General features: G+C 33.5%; 1 long non-coding RNA gene across 10 annotated transcripts; it reads right to left on the minus strand.

The window, feature by feature from the left end:
- Window positions 1-5,043: 5,043 nt before the first annotated feature.
- Window positions 5,044-11,897, minus strand: LOC120075192. Of its 10 annotated transcripts, none has more exons than XR_005481212.1 (5): window positions 11,203-11,897; window positions 9,891-10,865; window positions 8,102-8,184; window positions 7,736-7,943; window positions 5,044-6,696 (listed from the first exon to the last, which is right to left on the minus strand). It is a non-coding gene; the product is annotated as an uncharacterized LOC120075192 (long non-coding RNA). The 10 variants fall into 10 exon arrangements; XR_005481215.1 differs by having other exon boundaries at window positions 9,891-10,880; XR_005481213.1 differs by having other exon boundaries at window positions 9,891-10,853; window positions 11,203-11,896.
- Window positions 11,898-12,798: the final 901 nt, after the last annotated feature.

Here is a 12,798-nt window from a genome sequence, read left to right on the forward strand (position 1 = left end):
GGAAATATTACGAGTATCGTCTTACAAAAGAATAGATGGAACACAAGTCTTGTGATGAAGCAAGATTTCTCTCAACAAAGCAATGGAAAGGCAACCGTAAAAATAAGTTGGAGAGATGATTGTTTGTGAAATTCGAAATAATAATGCAAATAAATTAGGGATTCAATACCTATACCGATCGTCAGTTGGAGAATGGGGTCTTTCATACAATTGCAACTTTGAGTCAAACTTAAACATGAAGAACCAAATTCAACATTGAATTCAACCTTCTATAGTATCTTTTGTTAGGAATCTAAGTCATTAAATCTATATGTTTATAGGTAATACAAATTTAGATAAATAATTAAGAACTCAATCCAAGGTCGATGTTTTGCCCTATGTCTGGGTAATTTTCTTAAATTACTTTTATGAAACCAAATTTAATTATTGTGTAACTATTGTGGCACTGCAAACGCAAGTGACCGCAATGACGAAATTACTACAAGCATGACAATGAATAAAGATGGCACAGAGAATGGTAACCAAGTAGGCTCTGTGAATCAAGTAACTGACATAGGATGTGTAACATGCAGTTGATCATATACTTTTGAAATGTGCCCGTATAACTCACAATCAATGTATTTTATAAAAAAACAATCATTCTCAAACATTTATAATCCAAGTTGGAGAAACTACCCAAATTTTTCTTGGGGTGTGAATCAGTAGCCAAAGGCAGACCAATATGGTAATCAAAACATGAATAGAGGTAGACCACCTAGGTTCCACCAAGGGTAACAAAGACATCAACAAGTGCCTAGTACGACACAACAGCCATCAACCTAATCATCACCACTGGAGAATCTACACAAGGAGTATATATAGAAGAATGATTCCTCGTTGCAAAGCCACACATCATCCATCAGGAACTTAGAACTCTAGGTGGGACAACTTGTAAAAGAATTGAAGAACGGACAGTAAGGTGTTGGGTTGTATGTCCTAAAACTCGTAGTTTGTAATCTTGAGACTTATTTTGTTTACAATAAAATTGTTACTGAGGTTTATTCAATAAAGTTGTTATTAAATATATGAATTGCTCATTTCGTTTTAGTAAACCCTAAATCCAATAAACTAAGATCAATGGCTATAACATGAATACTTGGATTTTATCTAACGATAAAAGTGGATTAAGTTCGAGTAAATAGTCTAAACAGTCTATAATATACTGATAAGGCTAGATAGGTTATTTTGGATATATTATCGAATGCGGTCCACTTTGTATTTAGTACAAAAGATGTGATCTTGAATCGTTTATGTGGAGACATGTAAGTGGGGGCATCCTGTGCAAAGAGTTTGTATAAAATCAAGCCAAGAAATAAGTTACTCTTACTTTATAATGTTGTTTACTGTTTAAGACAAACTATTTAAAAGCAATGACCTAGGTAACTTGACCTTAGTCCTTAGCTAACTATAAACTCTTGTTTATTCGGGATTATCCTTAAATTTGCATGGGTGAGAGTTGACTCAACAGCACTGACTCAATAAACCCTTATTTTGGGGGTAAGACCGGATAAATAGTTGGGGACATAGGGTGCAAGACAGAATTCACTTCTATCCACTTTTAAGGATAGTAGAGAGGTTGTTCCCTTAAGTGCTGACTCCGGGTCTTAAACAAATGGTCTCACCCTCTCACTGGTTCGAAGAGACTCGATTTAGTGATTGGATCACAAATTAATTGTTCATTAGAGGATCAGTGAGATAGAAACAAGATGTAATCACAGGGGGAAAACAACGTTTGACCCAGCCATTATTACGAATAACTTGTGAAGGGTTGGCTTATTGATTATGGTTATATCAAATGAACATAACCATATTTACAGTGAAGGGAATGCAACTACTGGGCTTTAGTGAAGTGGCCTAATAGTTAACGAATATTGGTTAATTGGGTTAACAGTTTAAACGGTTAATCTCGGATCGTTGGAGCCCATGATCTATAGGTCCACGAGGTCCCTCTACTAGCTCATATCAGACTAAACCTTAGAACAATGTGAAAAGTGAATTCGAAGTGTTTGGATTCGAATTAAGGAATAAATGTTAAATATGTGTGATACATTTGACGACGTATCATTAATTGGGAATTGAATGATAAAGAGAGAAATGAAGATATTTAAATAAGAATTAAATATCAAGACTATGAATAGAGGTTCATATTGATAGAGATTAGCGTTGGATTTAATATTAAATTAAATTAATAAAATTATTTAATAGTAATTTAATTTTAAATTAATTCTTAGAATTCATTTTGAAATTAAATGGAATAAGTCAAAATAGGTTAAAAGTCAAAATGTTGACTTCACCATGCTTTGAAAGTCAAGAATCAAAGGTTGACTACACTAAGTGGAAAATTCCAAAATCCTTTTTATTTTTAATTTGGAATTAAAATTTGACTAAAGTCAAATGTTAACTCCAAAAATCAAAGGTCAAAAGTTGACTTCACTTAGTGGAAAAATCCAACATTTTTATTTGAGTGGAGAAATCCTATTTTAAGTGGAATAATGAGTAATTCCATTTGCTAGGTGCTGATTCTACAACTAATCACTAATCCCACTTAAATTGAGTGCATTTTGAAGTGCCAAAATGCGGTTAACTCAATTTTGCAAAAATTGCATGTAATTGCTCTATAAAATGAGTGATTATGTGAATTTTAATTCTTCTTGGCCATTTGGTGGGTTTCAAATTAGTTGAAAATTAATTTCCTCTTGACAAAACTTAGATTTTCTAAAATATGTTTTTTTTTTAAAACACCTCAGTTCTCTCTCATTTTTCCACACTAAATGCATCTCTAATTTAGTCATTCATCGGATCCCACCATTCCATTCTAAGGCTGGAGAATAGTCGAGAATACTCTCTCGGTGGTCTACGAACCGTTTGTGAGGAGATTGGAGTGGAATTGAGAATCAGTTTGGAGCTACAAAGATATACTCTCAATCCCTTTATTTTATGTTTATTTGCATGCTTATTCTTATGAATTAACATAATTAAAGTGTTTTAGGTCGGTATTGCTTCCACTGTGCATGTGTACGTTCCATCATAAGAAGCCTTGCCCGGTTAACGGAAGCATCGTGTGATATGGGAAATTCAGGAAAAGAGCAATGCCATGCGATGACATTGCGAAGTAAAAAACCGTTGAATGAGAACTCTAGAGGAAATATCCCACCAGTTAGACCAACCATAGAGGAAATGGATGAAGTTTCTGACCCACAGTCCATTACTCGACAATTATAAAACTTGAAAGCAACCAACCAGAAGAAGATGAGTGCAAAAAATCATCCACAAATGTTTCATTAATATCGAATTGTTTGTTTATATTATGTAAGTATCTTTGTGTGAATGGTTTAATAAGTATATTAGAAGAAGCTGATCTGATAGTGAGAGTGTTGAGTCATGTTAGGATAAATATATGAATGAGACATGATGTGTTATCAAGTTAAGAAGGAACAAGTGGACAGTATATGTTACAGAAGAGTAGATATTTACTGTCTTCATACCTCTTTCTAGGTTAAATAGATAATTTAGGAGGGGGTGTGAGAAGTTAGGAAAAGCCTAAAGGTATTGAGTTAGAGAGTTAGTATATAATAGCATTGAACTAGTAAGAATGAGCATGTGTTAGGATTAGATGAGTAAGACAATTTGTGAGACAGTCAGTACATATGTTTATATTATGGGAGGCATACCTCGTTGTAGTAGGTGGAAAAGACAGCCAATAGAAGGAACTGAAAACCCTATTGATGGTGTGAAACACAGAGAAACTGAAAGAGATGGCATAATCGTACATCTTCAAGTAGAGATAGAACTTGGGAAATAGAAGATGTATCAATTAGCAAGGGATAATAAGGGATCTTTATGTTTATCATGTAACAAATATCATGTAGGTCAGTGCCTTAAGGGAACCGATATTTGTTATAAATGTGGCCAGTTCAATCATTTGAGAAAAAAATGTCCTCAGTTAACCTAAGGAAATGATACTGTGAAAGAAACCTCCCAACAACCAAAACTTATGGTGATCAGTAACGAGAACAAAAGATTTATACCTAGAATAACTAGTCAAAAGAATTTTAAGTTTAGTGAAGAGGCTCGGAGATCAAGTAGTTTTAGACACTGTATATTTTACTTGAGGTTCTTAGACTGAACTACTAGATAAAATCATTATTGAATTTAGTAAGAAGTCGCAGCGTGATGTAGTAAGCATCACAAGAAACCTTTGTGTGTAGGATGCAGTAAATGCCATGAAGGAAAATATATAAAGAAGGGTTAAGTTTCAAAAGCAAACAACCGTGGCATATTCGCAAAGAATGTCCTATGTTATCACAAGAAGAGAATAGTACGCAGTTGATAATACTCGAGCCATTAGCACAGGTGGTAACTACTAATAGGGATTCGAGTGCAATGAAACAAGAAGGATTAGTAGATCAAACTAGCAAATAGGAGCAAATGATTGAAATGACTCAGAGGAAGGCAGAAGATATATCTAACATCGGCACGGGTATGTTAACTATATTTACTAAGCTTACATATATTCTATATGTATGAGTGCAATGATTACATTGTCTTTAATTTGTTCATGAATGGGATTTAATAAGAGGATTGGATGATAGCTAATGAGATGTTGGTAAGCATATCTAAAGGTAGAATTCTAGTAGCTAGGTACATATATGAACATACTGGAAATTGTATGGTACATAAACAGATAGTAAAATTTAATTCGTTCTTTTGGTATTGTTGTTATATGCATAGGTTATTCGAAAGGTAAGAAGTATATTGAACATTTTCATAGATGATCCAAAAATAAGAGTTGTATGTTAAGTTCGACGAGTATAAGTTTAGGCTCGAACAAGTAATATTGTTTGGGTATGAAATCAATGTTATAGACATTAAGTGAAAATAACTCATTATAGTTAATGAGGGAATTATGATCATAGTTTCAATAGGTAATAAAAATAAAAATAATTAGTTTAAATACTCCTGACACTAAGTGTTAAGTATATTATTTATTGTGATGCCTTATATTAAAGATGAAATTAGGTCTGAATATAGGAAGGGTAAGTGATTATTTATGTTTCCAAGCAATAGAGAAAATGTTGTATAGACATAGATCACAAGAGACGAAGTTATCTTTAATCAGAAAGAGCTGAACATGAATTGCAAAAGGATATTATGACCTTGAAATGGTTAAGGGAAATAGAAAAAAGTATAACCTTTTGAGTGTTATTAGTAAGTTAGTTGGAGAAGAGGGGATTCAAGTAACGTTCATAGCCCAAGAAGTACAATTCATCTAGGAAGTATTCAGACATATTATTGTTAAGGAAAATTTATCGTATGAAGAAGAACCTGTATAAAGCTTAGATAAAAGAATAAGTACTAAAAAAGGAGAAAATACTTAAAGTCTTGTGAAGAGAATTTTGGAGTAGAAGGGGCAAATTGGAACAGATGAGGATGCCCACCTCCTGATCGTTCAGGTAAAGGTGGAAGTGGAAAGTTCGCACCTGAAGTATTTAGAAAAGGAACTTGCAAAACAGTCATAGTGGCAGTGATAGCCTGAAAGTAATTCAAATTACAGCAATAACATGAACCACATGAAGCTTGCAGAAAATGTTGAAGACAGCAGCAGAATTTTGATTTTTGAAGGAGGAAATTGATTAATTTGGGGAAGTTTAAACTTGGGAACCGCTCTTGGTGAGTTAAACTTTGACTCTACACATTTAAATCGAAGAAACTGAACTTGGTTAGGCTGTAATTTATTCAAAATTTGGGAAAATGATGTAACTAGTTTAAAATTCTGCTGAGTTAATTTTGCTGCTGTTTTTCACGTTTTTAGTGGCTGATTTCTCATTTCTTCCTTTGTATCTCGCTCCAAGCTCAAATTTCACAATCCTTCTCATCCTCAATATCTTAGATAGTTCCTTGCTCGGATTGGGTCTCCAATGTCCTAAAATATGGGCTTAATTAGGGAGAAATTAGGTTGATTGGAGTAGGATGATTTGAATGTTAAGTAGTGTTGATATAGTTGATTAAATTATTTTCCAAGACAAGCGAAAGTTGGAGCCATCTATAACTCAAATAATTCACGCTCCTAATTGTGAGTGGTTATTTACTACAAGAAAAAAGGCCTTAGACAGTTTCGAAAAAAAGAATATAATAAGTCTTTTATAGCATTTTCTACAAAGTCATGATAGTTCAACCTATTAAAAGTACAAGGCTTTTTATAGCATTTAGTAACACGCTATGAAATACTTGACTTTTTATAGCATTTTGCACACCATATTTGATCTTTATAAAATGTAATATAGAATTTTTGTCTATTATAACATTTATTTGCAGCTATAACTATTTGTTTAATGAAAATTATAATAAGCCTTCGAATGTTCAAAAAAAAAATTCTTTCCATAACTTTTATAAATATTATATAGCCTTTTCATGAAAAAAAATTTGTAGCTTTTCAATTATGTTCTTACTGCTATTATTGTGTTTTATACATGGCAAGCATTCATACCAATTCATATTATCAAATATATATATATATATATATCAATATCATGCATTTGAAGATGCACAAACATAAACTTTATAAATTACAAAATGTTGATATAAAAAATTCAGTTAACTCCAACTTAATCATGTTTGTTGTCCGGATATTGCATGCATTGATAGTCTTTCAATAACCTATCAAAAGTTATTAAGTAATAAAAAGTTAAGTAAAATTATTAAAATAAAGAACAAAAACAATAAACAAATATACATAAAAGTTAAAACCTTATACTACCAATTGCATCTTGGATGTGTGTCTTATGATGATAGAAGGAAATCTAGAAGAAACAAAGAACCTACTAATATCTAAAAACAAAATACGTAAAGTAAATTTCAACCAATTTCAAGTGCATAAGTACTATGTAAACAAATCACAAATATCGTCACAAATATAACTCTCCTAAACTTTTTCACCCTCAACAACATAATAGAATCCTTGAAGTCATTTTTAACCATGTATTCTATAATCAAAAGATCACAAAAGTGTCACGTAAGATATTGCACATCTTTTGAAACTCATGAACTAAAATGGTGGAAAGAAATTTGTTGTAGTGTTACTTGCATTAACCAAAAAATAAGAACATAAAATGAATGGTCGAAAGAAAACATATAAGATCTTGCACACCTCTTGAAACTCATGAACTAAAATGAACTCTATAGAAACCACAAACACTTTATCAACCGAAGCAACTAAAGCGTAACAAAGACTAATGGCAACTGAATACATTGGAAAAAATGCATAAACAACAAAACTTACAAACACAAACAACTTAAGTAACTACATGCCACAAATATCTAATCAACTCAAGTAACTAAAGGTTATTAAAGTAGAAAAAAAAATACTAACTTCCAACCATAAAGAGAAAGTTTGTTCAATATATGCCACTAACTTCCACAAAAGAGGTGGTGAAATATTTAGATGGGGAGTTTATTTCCATGAAAAAACAAGGTTTGATTGTTTGTGTGAAATTCTCCAAACTCTACCATTGGCAAAATTCACTAATGCTCAGGCATTTATGCTAAGTTAGGAGCTAGACTTTCCTTAGTTGTGCTTCCATTTGTGTATATATCTACCATGTATTCTTAATATGTAATATATAAACTCATTCAATGAAATACCAAAAGCAACATGGTATCAAAAGCAAAAGGTAATTTTTTTCTCTTGGAAACCTACCTCAAAGAAGGACTAGCCACCGCACGCCTCTGCTTCAGATCTGTCAACTCGCTTCTGCTAATCTCTGTCTAAACCTCCACCAGATCTTTCTCATGGTTCTCGCCTTCCATAGTGAAAACCTAGAAACTAAAAGTATCCATATTGGTTCTAAACCTCTGAGTCTCCGACAAACCATCCCGTCTTGCATCTACTTCGGTAGTGAAACCACCTAAAAACAATAGAAGAAAGAAAACAAAACCAAAATAAACAAACCCCCGATCACACTTAAAAAGACTTTTAAAGAAGTAAAAACTGTCAAAGTCAAGTGAAAGGTGCAACAGAGCTAAGAAGGAGTTGGAAAGAAAATAGAGAAAATGGAGAGAATACCATCAATTTTCTTCACCTTGTGCAATCCATCATAGTGAATGTTCACCTTCAAAGCATATTTTTTCATTCACAAGACAAAACACCTAAAGAGGAAAAAAATCAACGAAATGAACAAATAGTGGAGACAACATTGGAGAAATGAAATAGAATAGAAAGACAGAAAAAGAAAAACACAAACTATCTCGAGTAAACAAAACATCTGGATCTTCAAAACCTCTTAGGCTCATAGCTTCAATTCAGACAAACAATATGAGAGAAAGAGAGAGGCAAAGAAAGGAAGGCAAAAAGAAAAAAGAAAAAAGAAAAAGAGAGGAGAGGAGAATAAATTTGGGAAATGAAACAGAAGAGAGAGTAATGAGTATTAGTTGTTTTTTTGTTAGTGATTCTCATGGAATTCAACAAAACAAACCCAGAAATTAAAATCTTGACAGATCCAGTCAATACCCTCAGATTTATCGCCCAAAACCAACATCCTCTGCACATGTTCCTCCCTCTGGAGAGCCTATAAACTATAAATTAATATGAAGTTCTTGTACAAAAATTTGAACTTCGAAAGAAACATACCTAACAAGAAATTCGTCAAAGGGGTTGCTTTCACATCTTCAACAAGAATGTAAAACTTACACTACTAGTTGGCCAAAAACATAATTTAAACTTTTTGAAAAACTAAATGGAAAAATCACCCTCTCCAAGAAAATGTACTTTCTTACTGTATCATCTTCTATCAGGAATGTATCAAAATCATTTTACCTGAAAGTACATAATCATTCAAATACTTTGCAAAAACGAGAGAACAAATAATATTGTCAAATGCAAATCAATAACAGTGAAAGATAAAGAAGTGTAACCAAAATCCTTGTCTAAAATTCCACTATGAAACAAAATAAAAAGTTGCATCATCTTTTTTGCTTATGTTTCAAAAAACAACTAAAAGATGAAATTAAGCAAACAAGCAAACCCCCTCCCAGACCTAAACAAAAAACAATAAAGTGTCAAAGATGAAGAAGACAAGAGGGATGAAGATGTTGAAGAATGCAAGAAAATCAACTAATAGATTGCAACACAAGTGGGTGCAAAATTTGTAATGACATAAAAATGGCAATAACCCGTAACAAAAGTTTAGAGTCCATGTTGGACTTTCTTTAATGTGTTTGATGGGCTTCAGATGAAATACCCCCAAGGCCCAAATTGAGAAAACTCGTTCAGCTTAGAAAACCTTGAATCAATACCATGTGCTGAAAGCACAATTGGAGCCCTACACGTTGATGGCCAAGATTGGATTTCACACCATCTGATAGCTTTGAATGACTATCTTTTCTTTTTCTTTCTTTCAGATTAGAGAGCTTGAGAGAGAAGAAAGAACAGAGGGGAAATATTGTTGGATTTCTTAGAGAAATTTGATGAAGATGATGAGTGAATGGTTATGCATGAAGAGTAAAGGGAAGAAGAAGAAGAAGGACACCAGTCTTTAACGTGGTTCGGTCATAAAAGAGCCTACATCCACGGAGGAGCTGAGTTTCATTCAATCTTGCAGAGTTCTTGAAAATACAGATAAGTAGCTAGGATAGTCTCTTTGTTTTTCAATACATTTATGAGCTAGCTAAGTTGTAATTATATAGGACTTTACAAAGAACAGTAATAACAGATTTGTAGAGTTAATTTCAGTAGTATTCCTTAACAGTCCAAAACTGAAAAGCGTAAATAGAGAGTAACAACTTAAAGGTAAATACAAAAGGAAATCATAAAGCTCTTTCATGTTGTTTTTTTTATCAAAGGAGACAAACTATACCATTTAAATTATGGTAAACGGCTTTCCCTCACAATTTGAGGATCCAACGGGAATTTCCTTCAACACATTCAACCTCATTGTCTTCGACAATGGCTTATGTCGGCCTATAATAACATGATCTCTCTCCTTCACATACAAGCAATGAGATATGTGAGCAGAAATGTTGGAGTACAATTTAATACAAAAATAACTGTCGTATGTTCTAATAAATTTATATAGAATTGAGAATACATTATGAATACAAGAAATGAAAAAACAAAAAGAACTCAACACCATGACCATCTAAAATCATATCTTGGTGACATATTGTTAAATAAGAAACCACCCGACGGTCAAAATCAATTAACTAAACAAGATATATAAACCAAAATCCCACACAAGTTCAAAGTATACGTTTAAGATGCTAGAACTCCCAAAGAAAGGTACTAGTGTATTAATAAAAAAAATTAATGTACAAACTCTAACATTATTGATAAAAATGAAGTATGAGATGTCAAAGGAGTATAGAATCACACATTCAAGTTCCTTTAGTTAAACTAAATAATGGTCGATATAAATAAAAGAAATCATATTGAGTCGTTTTAATTATTTTGAAGCTACCTAACTTTATCAATACATTGTTCTCACTTAGCAACATAATATTCCTTCCAATTTCATACACAATGGAATTATAGTTAAACAATTTATTCATTTAACATTGAAACAATGCTTGCAAGTTGTTGATATGAAATTTGTAGATATAAATTCTTTGAGTTAATTTTGTGAATTAATAATTATATGGAACTTACAGGCAATACTTCATTGGCCATTTCAAGCACTTCAACGTTAAGCTCAACAAAAGACGAGAAAAAAAAAAACCCTGCTAAAAAATCCATCTCAATCGTGCGAAAACACCATAACTTTTATAGACTATTAGATCGACACCACAAGCTCCTTCAAAGTTGGGAGATATGCCAAACAACCCTGCACCAACCCCTGTTAAAATAAGTTCTGTTTGAAAATGTCGTGTTACATATCTAAATTGAAATAACTCAGAACTGAAATATTGAATGAGTGTGCTTTCTTAGTTTTCCTTTCTTTTTCTGCAACACATAAACCATTATTTCAAGTCCTTGACTCATTTTCCTAAATTATGATAAGTGACAAAAGCTTGTTCAACATTGATGTACATGATAACTCTGCATTTTATTTTCTACAATTATTGTGAATGCAATATTATCTAAAAAAGAATAACACCGGGACTTCTACCGAGAAAATTGAATCAAACTCTCTCTCTCTCTGTATCTATCTAATAGAAAATTTTGTGAATTACCTTGAACTCCAAAAGCGTTTTTGACCTCTACTAGCAATGGGTAATTTGACTTGAGGTTTTCTGAGCAGTGGGTTGTGGTTGAAAGTTATTAATCAGTTAAGAAGCACATTAACCCTGCGATTCAAGGGATATTTGTTGCATATCTTCTCATGGGGTATGTTGCTATAGCTCGTCAAACTAAACATTGTTGTTGTTTGCTGGTGCTTGTCTCTGTCGTTGTGTGGGTTTCTTTGAAAAGAACATAGTCTATGTCATCGATTGTCCATTACGATGTTACTCGTCTCACCATGGAAGGAGAATATCAGGAGAGGAATAAATTGTATATCAGACATTGAAGAAAACAAATTCGAAGGAGACGAAAATAAGAGAGAAAAGAAACGGAAATTGGGGCTTTGCAAAATGCAAGTGAGAGCTAAAGGTCTGGATTAAGGGACACAGGAAAAATGAAAAAGAAAAAGGAGATGGAAGTGTGCGAAAATGAAGGAACTTTTTCTTTTCAACAAAATTTTAAATTTGCGCTAATATGTCCGCCAATTTTCTTTTATCTTCAGCCTTTTTTTAATAGCATTTTGTAGAAGTGCTAAATAAAAGAAATTATATCCCTAATTTGTTGTAGTGATTTTCAAGTTTTCAATATAAAACTATTTATCGTATTATGGTTTGTGATAAAGATGGGCATGATCTAATTTATACAATTATAGTGTTTTAAATGTATCTAGACTGATTCGACTACAAATTTCATGATATGAACTGATTTGACTGTCTGGACTGTGGTGATATGAAAAGTTGATGGAGGACGTTCCGGAAATTTTGTACCTGAGATAAACGAATGTAACTATAACAAATGAGTTAATGTGAACTGATGCATACTAAGTTTAAATGGTTCTTGTGAACTTCTTCTATTTTGACTAGGGTTGGCTAAAAAACTTGACGGGGCGGGGATTCCCCGGTTTGACCGGGGATGGGGTCAAACCGAGGAATTTTAATCGGACCCATCCCGAGATGGGCAGGGACGAGGATAGTATCCCCGCCCCGACCCCAACCCCGACCCGAATTTGTAAATATTATTTTATAAATATATATATATATATAATTATATATATATATATATATATATATAGAAATTTTATAAACTTATATATAAAACGACCCAAAAATTAAAAGCCCAAAACTTAAGAGCCTTTCCCTAAATCCCTAAAATTAATTCCCTCCCCTCCCCTCTTTGTCGAGTCGACTGTCTCTCAGTCTCTGTGTGAATGTCTCTACACGGCTCTACTGCCTCACAGCGTTCACGTTCAGAACTTCAGTATCCCATGCATGCCGACCCTCTCAAGTCTCGCACTCTGCCTGCCTGTGCCGGCTGCCGAGTTGCCAACCCTCTGGCCTCTCGCTCTCTGTATCCCTCCCCAGTTCCCCTCTCACCCAAAAATCAAATCCCTCCCCTCTCAGTCTCACCCAAAATCAAATCCCTTCCCGGCCTCTCGCCAGTCTCGCCCAAATCCCTCCCCTCTCGCTCATAACCTCATCCCTTCCCAGCTCCCCTCTCACTCTCGCTCATAGTCTCTGCAGCCCTCTCGCTCTTACTCGTCCCTCCAC

This window comes from Benincasa hispida, chromosome 4, assembly GCF_009727055.1.
Source record: "Benincasa hispida cultivar B227 chromosome 4, ASM972705v1, whole genome shotgun sequence".
In the NCBI taxonomy this organism is placed as follows: domain Eukaryota; kingdom Viridiplantae; phylum Streptophyta; class Magnoliopsida; order Cucurbitales; family Cucurbitaceae; genus Benincasa; species Benincasa hispida.